The sequence below is a fragment of the Lepisosteus platostomus genome, chromosome 16 (genome assembly GCF_059453375.1).
Source record: "Lepisosteus platostomus isolate fLepPlt1 chromosome 16, fLepPlt1.hap1, whole genome shotgun sequence".
In the NCBI taxonomy this organism is placed as follows: domain Eukaryota; kingdom Metazoa; phylum Chordata; class Actinopteri; order Semionotiformes; family Lepisosteidae; genus Lepisosteus; species Lepisosteus platostomus.
In genome coordinates this window covers 14,835,391-14,847,469 of record NC_142626.1, presented here as the reverse complement: position 1 = coordinate 14,847,469, position 12,079 = coordinate 14,835,391, and the positions used below count along the sequence as shown (strand labels likewise).

The window sequence follows — 12,079 nt, the reverse complement described above, 5'->3', positions numbered from 1 at the left end:
AAAAGAAAAATAACACCTTACGCAGGTATAATCCCCTCCTGGACTGCCGGTGAAAATAAAACTCCCTCTTCTGGGGATGGCTCCATGAGTGCTGGCTAGGAGAAAGCAAGATCCTAGCAGGAATATCATTGCAGGAAAGGATTTGAAGGATTTGAAGACAAGGAGCCTTGGTCATTGCTGTGTCGACCCGCTGGTAAGGTAAAGGTGGCAGAATGGGTAGATCTTGGAATGAATGTGCCATGTGTCCTGTTAATCCAATAAGTGGGTTTCAGAGGAGTGTGCATGTAAAAAAAAGTAGAAAAAGAGCGAAAACCTGCATGTCCAGAGTGGTGGACATGCCTATTCCATGCCCAGAGCAGCAGCCAAAACCCTAGTGGCATACTTATAGCCCCCAAATCAGATGCAATACATAAATCATTCACAAATCATGACAACACAGTGCTATAATATGGGAAATTAGAAATTGGTCTGTAGTTCATCATCATATAACAATCTAATCCAGGCTTATTTACTATTGGAGTGATTGATGCAAACAATACTAATAGGAAGGTGACAGTTAAATGTTGTTGGTAGATGTTAGGAAAAAGACAAAGGCTTGATTCAGATATTTAAAGATTTATAGCATCAATCTTGGACTGAGAGAATAGCAAAACACTGAGACAGAGGTCAGAGGTATAAGAGACAGTAGAGTTTTCAGGGAGGTTAGTGATTGTGTTAATAATAGGAAACAATTAGTTTTCCTACACTAGTTCAGAGTTGATTATATCTGAGATATAGGAGGATCTGGCAGGTGCCACAGCAGCACTGTAGATTTGCAGGTGTTCTTTATAAACCTGACTGTGAACCACTAGACCAGAATTTTTACTTAAGTGCTCCAGATAATATCCAGTTAGTTTCAAAGAACGAAGTTCAGGCATATACCATGGAGAACAGCACTTGAAGGAAAATGTGCAAGTTTTTGTTAATCAAGGTACTAGTCAATGTATTGTTTAAATCACTGAATAGGTCAGCAGTCAAAGATGAACTGTCTAGTAAAACGGGAGAAATAAGTGTGGTTCACAGATTTAAAAAAATTTCAAACTTTTCACTGAAGAAAGAGGGATACAAACATCAAATAGAGCTTTATGATTTTTGAGTCAGTCTGGGCAGAAGCACAGACAAGATCAAGGTATGATGACAGGTGTTGGTTGGACAGTTAATCAGTTGCATGAGATCAAAACAGTCCAAAGCAGTTAAAAAATCAGAAGCAAATTTACAGTCTAATGAAGCAACAATATTAAAATCACCAATAATTAATACTGGACAGCAGAAGAAACAATTGGAAAGCACACCAGAGCTAGTGGTCACATACAAGGAACATATTGCATATTGCCTGTCCCTTTACTTCAGTATTCAAGAGTTCTCACACACCCCATATTTTTAACAAATCTAGCAGCTGATAGTATGGGAAAGAGAATGTACTGGAGATGTTTCAATCCTGCAGAAACAGGAGATAAAGGCAAGATGTATAAAATTTACTTTATTGAAAGGTGCTAGTGGGTATGACCTGCATAGTAAAGGAGATGGAAGGAAGAAAAAAATCCCTCATTAAATTAAATTCAGCCTAATAAAAAGAACCTGTATCAGGATACGTCTGACTGTCCTTAGACAAAGTATGATAATTCTAGCCTTGGAGAGCACATCAGAGGTCTTTAAAGAGAGCAGGAAGTTCACCAGTGAGAGGGGGGTATAGGGGTTGCAGGGATATGCAGATATTTCATTTATTGGGTAAGAGAAGGGCATTCCACTCTGATGAAACATTCGTGTTCCTAAAAACTGTACAGACAGATCTACAACTATGAATGAGAGTTGTGATGTGGAAACAGAATGTAATGAATGTAAATTGGAAAAAAAATGTCAATTATCAAGCACTCTATAAATCTGACCAACATTTTTTGTTGTTGACCCAACAGTAAGTTAAAATATTTTTCTGTGTTTTCCTCAACACACAAGTTCTACATTATTTTTCTAGTATCTCCTGAAACACTGGTAATTCATATCATTATCATGTATCAATTATGAGGTGTATTTATCCAAAAGTCTGCAAAACCCCAATCGCAACTTTCTATGGAAAATCTGTATATATTAAAACTTTTCTTAGGAATAAGATAAACAAATACTGGACTTTATTTTACTGTTTATTAATTCATAATTAATTAACAAAATGATTAAATTATGTCACTGTAAGAAAATATTACCTCCAGAATAAAAGCAGAAACCTGAAGACAAATGCATCTACAGTAAGTAAACACTTACAGTTTGTCTTTTCCCCACACAAAGAAAGATGATTGCAGATGTAAGTCTTGTTGAGGATGGTCTCTCTGCACACAGGGCGCTGGTATCTTGCAGATCTGAAAAATTATTTAAAAATAGTACAATGTTGGAAATTTAATAATAATAAATCCATGATCAAATTCAAGTGTACCTGCACTTATTTAATTACATTAAAATTAATAGAATAATGCACAGCTGGTTACGCATCTTCATCTGAAGTATTTGCATACTGTATATACATTTCTTTATTAAAAACTAACATTTACAGATCAAGAGCATTCTGCTGTATGTGCACATACAGTCAAAAAGCAATAATTAGATATTAGAAAAATAAGGTTATGCTCTCTTTGATAGTCTTGGAAGCTCAGTAAGGAAGTCAAAGACTTTCAGTTATAGCACCCAGCTCACCTTGTTGTCAGCCGGAAATCTCAAAGAAGCCAATCAGGTCAAGTCAATAAAATGATCTGTAAAAGTAATTAAGTAATCAATGGCCTACTGTTATGACCCCAAGTGTCTAGAGGTAAAGGGGTGTAACATTTAGGATAGTTTTTGGATGCAGGTGGGTTCTGGTGAGGGACTTAGGAAGCGTGATAACAAGTGTTGGTGCAAATTAGATCATTTTAAGGTGAATAAGTGACTAGTATGAAATAAGACACAATAACACACAGGAAGAGGGAACTTGAGCGGTGGCAAAGAAAAAAAAACAACAACAAAATGGAGCTGGCTATTAAAGTGAGGGGAAGCTGACCTAACTGCAAAAGAAAACCCGAAACACACGGTCTTCGGCATCTACAAACGCCCTAGCTAACCTTCACTGACTACCCAAAACCATACAAGAAAAAAATAATTCACCCGTACTAAACTAGTGTGACTAATACAAAATCAACTATGTGTGCAAAATGTACCCAACAACCTAAACCTAAACTAACCTTATACACAAAAGTTCACACAAAAACACAAGTGAACTAGCAATACAAATAATGGAAAACGAGAGTAATCAACAGGAACAGGGTACAAACGAACACAAAGGTTGAACATATAACACGTTTGGGCCAGGTAATGGAGAAACAAGGATAAACACACAAACAAATGAAAGTACAAAGAGACTAACACAAACCGACAAAACAACAAAGCCGAAGCTATACGAACACACACACGCAAAGTGGAGCAAAGCGAAGCAGGACCGAAGTCAAACGGAAGGCCTCTTCCTTCCTGAAAACCTTCATGTTATATACTGAATAAGATGCTTTATCAGTTCAGGGTGCTAGGGCCCCTGCTGCACACTAAAACTAAAATTAATCTTAATCATAATTAAGCAGGTTAGTTTTTACAACTTACAAGTGATCTTCAATATCTTCTAAAACAAACTGCGAGACCAGAACAGACAAAAAAAGCATGTTTACTACAGATGTACACATGCTATCATCATAAACTGATATTAACAGCAATCTCACACACCAAAATACAACCTAAAAATCAAAAGTTTAGAAAAACATAAAATTAAATAATAATAACTGCTTATACTTATACAGTATGGCACTTTTCTGGACACTCCACTCAGAGCACTTTACAGGTAATGGGGATCCCCTCCAACCCCAGCAGTGTGCAGCCCCACCTGGATGATACACCAGCAGCCAGAGTGCACCAGTACACTCCCCACACACCAGCTCTCAGAGGGGAGGAGAGCAGAATGATGAAACCAATTCATTATGAGGCCATGATTGGTAAAGGCCAATGGCAAATTTGGTCAGGATGATGTGATATGCACTGAAAAACAGGTTACATGCCTAGAAACTGAAAGAGTAAATTTGTTTGGCTAACCTATATGAACAAGTCTGAAAAAAGAGGGTCTAATTGGTTCAAAGTGCTGTCATTCATTATTCACCAGTCAGAGACCTAGGAGATGTCACTCCCTCTGTAACTCATGAAAGAAAAACAAACTGTCAGCCAGGCTTTTTTACATATCAACCACTTTGTTTACAGTTTGTTTACTTAGCAACCAGGGGTCATTTATTGTCAACACCTCACTCCTGCTGATAAGTTGACAGTTAAAAAAATAAATTAAAACTCCTCAAGCACTCCCTAGAGGATTATATAGTAATTGCAATAGCTATTATAGCTTTTAATTTTCTTCAATATTTTTTAAAACAATTTCTGGGTATGTGAACATTATCATTTCAGGTCCTCTCTTTACAAAAATTATATATCATTTTTTTCATATTTGTCTCAATGTTGTCTCAATGGCAGCCAGCAGCTATATCACCCTGCAACTCACAACTGGGAAGGAGAGTCGTTTAACATGCAAGGTTCGAAGCACAGGGATCAGTCCAAGACATGGTCAAACAGATCAAGGTCAAAGCACAGAGACAGAGGAGAAAACACTGGGGAAAGGTGAGAAAAAGTACATCAGACTGTAAGATGAGAGATTAACAAATTGACAAATTTTACATACAGTAACTAACTTACTTCCACAGCTACATCCTTTCAGGTGTATAAAGAATATTAGGAATGTAATGTTGCCATAGCCAAAATGTAAATGTAGTGGCTCTCTGAAGGCACCAGTTCTGAAGGGTTTGGGCATTTACTGGGACAATTATTAATTGTAGCAGTAAATCACAAAATTGATTCTTTTGATGGCTTTAGAATCCAACCATGCGATATAGCTCAAACAACGCACACACACAGGTACTAATACACGAGGATACATTTATTAATACATAGAATATGCATGTAAACCTAACAGATCTTATCGAGAGGGTTATCAGAATACAAAAGGTATATATTCAATCAGTTACAAAGTGTTACACATATCAAGAGGACATACGTTCAGTATATCATTCATTATGACCGTTTCGTAAATGAACTTGGTTATAACTTCTACATTAGATACTCAAAACAAGTACATAACTCTTAGGAATTAAATTGATATCAACTGGTTGGGATAACAATTGAATTCTCGAGCAGTAATGCAGTGAAGTTGAATACTCATCCAATCACTGGGGATTCAGATCTCCTGCGGGCACAAAGAAACAGTTGCAGGCTGTTGCTGTCCAATCCACGCTCTCTGGCTGCGTGCCAGGCTGTGCTGTGCGGCTTGCGATGGTGCTCTGCTGATGCTCACTGACCGGCTAGTTAGTGTTGGCTTTAACTAGCACAGTTTGTGCACAGGAGAAAAGATGACTGTGGGTCCCAGCAAGTCAGGAAGAGGACCGGTTCGTTCCTGATGAAGAGCTAGTTCTGAATAGTGATTCAGCTGTCCACAGTTCCGACCTGTTCATGAGGCCTGCTGCTGGTGCTAACCTCAGGTGGATCCTCTGGTTACTCTCTGGCAACCTCCACTCTAGACTCTTAGAACAAAGGAAAGTTCTGGCACTCGGACACACTGGCCGTTCCGTGGTTGTCCGGGCTGAGTCTCAGGATGGTCAGGAGGCGCTCTGCAAGAATGTCCTGCCCTTGGGAGCCTTCTGCTCCTGGGCCGTCCTGCCCTGGAATTCTCCTTTGAATTCCCTTTAGAAAAGTCTCAGAAGTCCACTGAATCTGAATCTACCAGGCTCTCTGTGTTGCCTGTTTTTACCTGGAGGAACTTCAGCTAGCGCCAATGGATGACCATTGATCATGATAGCCAGGCTTAGCTAAGTGCATCCTCCTATTGGGAGCTGTCCTTTATCAAAGGAACCTTAAATCAGCCTGCATGAATAGTTTCTCTGTGGCTGCACCACAGAGATGAACAGAGAAATTGGGCCTCATTTGGGAAGGCTCAGAACGCTTAAGTCTTTCTTATTAATAAGCCTCGCCGCTACAGGAATTACAGGATGAATATATGAGTTAAGAGTAAAATGCAAATAAGAAAATGAGGTTGGCACTTCCACAGCAATTGAAGAATCTAAAACCATTCAAATCTGCATATCCACCAATTCACATTCATGGAGAGAATGTGAGTAAAACATTCATATTCTATATTGTAAAAACACCACTTACAAGCCAAATATGATACATTTGGGAGCAAAAACTGTTGGAAGAATGGCCGAGGACACCTGGCATATCCTAAACATTTTATGGTAGGATACCATAAAATGAAAATAAATTGGGGAAAGATTCTTGAAGAAATATGAAAAAAATCCTCCTTAGCAGTCCTTTTCATTCTTGGACAAACACCAGAAATGTTGGGTTCCAGAAGGAAGAAGGATGAGAAGAAACTGTCAGGAAGGGAAACGGAGACAAACAGAGCTATAGCGACTGGAAAAAGGAAAGAGATTTTGACTTTAAACTATAAAAAAATAGCTTCACGTGTAGTATTATATTTTATTATTATGTCATCTTCTTATAGTTATTACACTGTTGTTGTTGTTGTTGTTGTTGTTGTTGTTGTTGTTTTTATTCAAATGGTTTATTAATCCCAATGTAAATTATCAACACTGAAGTAAGTCAACTGGAGACTTTTTACTGTTATTTGTAGATATGTTGAAAAAAATTCAATTTCCATTTGAAGAAAATAAACTATTTGAAGAAAAAAAAACAAGCAGGGGTTTTATAACAACACATAAAATAATAATAATAATAATAATAATAATAATAATAATAATAATAATAATAATAATAATATGAAGCAATAACTAGCATACAGACAACCCCTAAAGTATATACTATACTGAACCCCCTAAAAAATAAAAAAATGATCATGAAACTTAACAAACCCCACTCCTCCCAAAAATATACAACACTGCACACTTTTTACACATGAAAGACTCTCTACACAGACTCTCACATGTATCATAGTCACAACGCACTGACACCTTCACACAAGAATCTCTACAGTTTTACTAGAGGAATTCAAGAGAGATCCTGCTCTTCATCAATCCCTCACTCTCCTCCTCTACAGACCCCCCACCTGAGACACTGCAGTTTATCCTGCTCTTGTAGAAGAGGAGTTGGGTCTGGCCCAGCAGAAAGTGCACTGGATACAATTCTCTTCTTCTTGACATAACTCACCCTGAACACAACAGCAGGGCACCTAAGGGCCTAAGGTTAGCGAAGAGACTCAACATGGGTGTCAGGCTGGAGCAGGTGCTATAGCAGTGAAAGTGTGCCTGTTTCTCAGCACAGAATTGTACCCATAACCAGAGGTATAACAGTAAATTCATACAGAATATAATACATGAGATGATCTAGGTTCTTAATGTGGTCGATATTGTGTCCCACTTCGGTCAATTGCACAACAAAATGACACTTTTAATTTGGTAGTGCCTCCACCTAAAAACAGCCCTGAATTCATCTGTGACTCTGTTAGGCTCTTCAGGAATTTCAACCGTAATCCTACCAGTGATCACAAAATGACTTCACAAGGATTGTTGCCCTGTTTTACCCTTTACTGTGCAGTATATTACAATAAACAAATATCCTCCTTACTTTCTGTAATTTAAACTTCAAAAACACATATAGACCACCCTGCATTGTGATATTTCTCACAACACAACAACATATATTCTGTATATATAAATAACCATTAGAGAAAACCAAAAACAATATTCACTATAAAGAAACTTACTGAGTCTCTTAAACCAAAAAAAATTGTTGGCGCACTTGTTAAGTGGGGAAATGATGAATTCCCAAAATTTAGTTATTTCACAAACTTTTTTTTCAAAGAAATACTGGATGGTAAAAGTAAAGTCAGTAAAAAAAAACAGGTTTGTCTGCAATAAAACGGTAAAATAGATTGAGTCCTTACTAAAACAAAATCAGATGGTCTGGTGAGAATAATTTGTATCCTGTGTGCACTGTTCTCTACTATCAATCGTCAGGTTTATCTGCAGCCTCTGATGATCGAGAAACCTGCATCCAAGTTTGCTTGAAGTTCGAAAACGATTTTGGCACGCCTGTAGCGTTTTCATGAAACCTCCTAGAGTTGCGAGAACACTTGCTTTGTGTGAAAAGTATATTGTGAATGTTTTCACAGCCTTCACTTTGTCATTTTTATGCAATTTTTTTGACCACTTTTTTGACCACCATATTCTTTTGTCCATTTCTTCACGAGGAAAACACAGAAAGCCTTCAAACTAAATGCATTTTAAAGACCACGACTTGTGAAAGTTTTCACAACCTCTACAGAAACGTATCAGTGAACTATTGTTTTTTTTTGGACACTCAGGGTTTCACAACACGAGAAATACTGCTCAATAGAGTTTCATGCGAAAAACCCTTTTATGACCATAGGAAGCAGAACGGCACAGTCTCCAATTATGCAGACTGTAAGCACGTGAATAAAGCTTTGTTATATTTCTGACACCCTTTCTTTATTTCCTGTTTTCATTCAGCAGGAAAATTCCTATTCTTTACTCAACAGCTTTTTAAAAACAGCACCCATGATGTTCAAATCATGATGTCCATGATTTTTTTACACAGAAGACTGACTCAGCTTTGGGTTGTGAATCTTTTTTCTCATATTTTTATTGAATGTGGCACTATGTTCTGGGATAGGGGGATGCTGTTTATGAGCCAATAGCATTTAAACCACAGCACCCACAATGCAGCAACCAAGTGTATTACACACTAGGCAGGTCCTTTGACCTTTCCCAGCTTTGTTTTGGGTTGTGAAACTTTTCCTTATTTTTTAAGGATTTTTTTAATAAGGCACCATTAGACAGACAGTACATGGGGATAGGGGGGTGCTATTCACTCAATAGCTTTTCAAGCACAACATTCAAAATGCTGCAAGCGTTTTACACACTAGGCAGGCCCCCTCACCTTATAGAACCTTGCTTTAGGTTGTGAAACTTTTCTTTATTTTTTTATGATTTTTTCAATACATAAAAAAATTTCACCATTGGACAGACACTACATGAGGATCGGGGGTTGCTCTTCACAAGTCAATTGCTTTTGCACAACCATACTCAATATGCTGCAACCAAGGGTTAATGATAAAATATGTATGCAATTCAGTGTTCTATACAGTAATATTAAAACAAAGGGGGGAAGACCATGTCTTCAGGGATGATGTTAAAGACCATGTTGTTTGGCACGCTGGAGCCAGAAATGTTTGGATTAATTAAAATAGAAAAGCATTGTGAAAGTACTCCAAAATGTGTTCAGTTGTACAGACAGAACATAATTTCTTCCTGTAAAAAAACATCCCTAGGCATAATTTGTTTGCTATAAATATGTTCCTAAAAAGGAATAAAAAAACCATTTGATTCAAATGGCTTTGGCAAAGTCTATGGATAATTAGCCCTAGAGCTGTGAAGCTTTTAGATTCTTTGGGTCCTTTTAGATTCCTGCAGACCTCTCAACTGTAGGAGCACCCATTATTTAAAAGATTTAAAAAACTATAGCTTTCATAAAAAATGTGAGAGAATCTTCATGCATTCTTCTTCATAGCACTTTACACTTAGTTTAAACTACTGAGTGAACTAGGTTTAATACAGAAGAACAACTGAAGTTTGACTTGGGCTTCTTTTAAAAAAAAGCAGGATAAGGTCCTCAGATTAATATATTATTAACTACTACATTAGCTAGATTGAGTGAATGGCCTCCTGTTGTTTGTAACCCTTCTAATGGTTTTAGATTCCAGGCACTATTGATAAGTAAACAGCCACCACATACTGCACAGTATAGCATAATAGCTATGTTTGAAAATCAAGAAAACAGTAAAGAAAAGTACATCTTTTCTTAGGATAACTCCCCTCACAAAGAAAGCTAAGTAACAGTTTCAATATGCCCAAAAACAGTATGTCTTGCATATGTGTTAACTTTCAGAACCAATGCAAAACTGAAATAAAACATAGGAAACTCAGAAATTACTGGAAACACCCCCCATCCCAGTGTATTACCTGCAGTGTTATCTTAAAAATAAAAACAAAATCTTATCTTAAAAAATAAAGAACAATTTCAAAACCCAAAGCAAGGTTGTATAAGGTGAGGTGGGCTGTCTGGTGTGTAAATGCTATTGAGTCATGAAGTAGGCCCCCCTATTCCAGTGTATTACCTGTAGTGTCATCTTAAAAAAAAAACATAAAAAGTTAAAAAAAACAGTTTCACAACCCAAAGCAAGACTTGGAAAGGTCAAAGGACCTGATTAATGTGTAAAACACTTACTTGCAGCATTGTGCAGTTGCTAATAAGCTGCTGAGTAAAGAATGTTTGAATTTTCCTGCTGTCAGCAGTATGTTGTATATACAGATGCAGCCATTCAAAGTGCGCGGTACAGACACGTACCGGAGGTAATTGGCTGCGGAGTCACAAATCATGACACAAGATGACGCGGGGTACCGCGGTATGTGATTGGTTGACCGACAGGGAAATCGTGGTCCGTTGGTCTGTCATAGAAAGATTTACAGTACAGTAAACGTCTTTACTGTGCCCGTTGTAGATATTGAATTTTACCACTGAAGGGAAATCTTAGTAGCTGAGCATAAAAAGAATAAGAGCATACTGTAACGCGTGTGAAGGCCATAAACAATATTAATTTTGGAACATAAACATACAGTACTGTATATGGCTGGTCTTGGTACTTTAAAGTAAAAAATACACACCAGTTTTCCATTTCTCCCTAAACATTTTAAGCATCAAAGTCTTTAACTAAAGAGATACCGGAGTCAACAAGCATACTTTTAGAATTTGTTTAATAGGGAATATAATATGGAATCGCGTTAGCAACGATCCGAAACACACAGCAGAAAGGGCAAGGCTTATAGCAGAAGGAGTGAACTGGGTGAAAACTCCAGCCGAATCCCCAGATCTAAATCCGATAGAGATGGTTTGGCATTCGTTAAAAGACTACGTTAGGAAAACTGCTAAGCCCGTCACAAAGCAGGAACTGATCGATGCGATCTATAAATTCTGGGAGGAAGAACTGACCGAACAAAATTGTAACAATTTTATTAACAGGCTGTTTCGTGTTCTTCCTAGGATTGTTGACCGGGGTGGGGGACATTCGGGAATGTAAGTCTGAGAAAGACAGTCTCACGTTTGTGTTATTTTTTTTACAAAACATGTAAAAAAAATGTAAAAAAAACAATCACTTTTTGTCAATGAAAACCGGTGTGTGTGTCTCTCTCTGCTGGATGTCCCTCTCACTCTCTGCTGAATGAATAAAAGCATTTTATTAAAAACCCGTTTGCGTTTGTCTGGTATTTACAATGTCGATTACAATCTAATCCTTCCACGTTTGATCCCAAAATCCCAAGAAATATAAATCTAAACGGGTAGAAAGCTATGCTGAAAGTTTATTAAGATACTTAGAAGACAAAGATAGTGTATCAATTTATGTAGCATTAGCCTGATTATGATTAAAAAACACATATAATTAAACACGCGTTTGCGATTTAAATCAGAACACGATTTAAATCAATATAAATGTTTATATTGTAACGCATACTGTCCAGCCTCCATTTCTCTATAAAAATGTACTCTATTGCACACACACACACAATAGAAGCAGGAAGCAGAAGCAGGGACCGTCGTCAGAAGGGAAGAAGGTGACTATTCATTGTTATCAAAAATGACTTAGAATTGATCATGTTGTGATATTTTGAAATATAAAAGTCAATTGATTGACCATAATATCGCTATTCTATTTTTTCGAAGAAATGTTTGTTAAAAGAAAAGTCCAGCACCAGCTGGATTTGAACACACAACCCGGGAGTTGGTAGTCGGGCACGTAGACCAGTAGGCTACAAGGGTAGTCACATGAAGAAGGAGGCAAAACAGCCCTACACAGCCCTGTCGCAGTACATGAATATAATCATATCGTTATTAAATTCTTTAGATACGC

General features: G+C 37.4%; 1 long non-coding RNA gene and 1 gene segment (V, D, J or C); one reads left to right on the top strand and one right to left on the bottom strand.

The window, feature by feature from the left end:
- The window catches only part of LOC148646937 (Ig kappa chain V region K29-213-like), a 619,354-nt gene that overhangs the window by 365,233 nt on the left and 242,042 nt on the right, over nucleotides 1–12,079 (top strand).
- Nucleotides 2,295–4,054, bottom strand: LOC148646941 (uncharacterized). Its single transcript, XR_015927552.1, has 3 exons — nucleotides 3,929–4,054; nucleotides 2,722–2,777; nucleotides 2,295–2,390 (listed from the first exon to the last, which is right to left on the bottom strand). It is a non-coding gene; the product is annotated as an uncharacterized LOC148646941 (long non-coding RNA).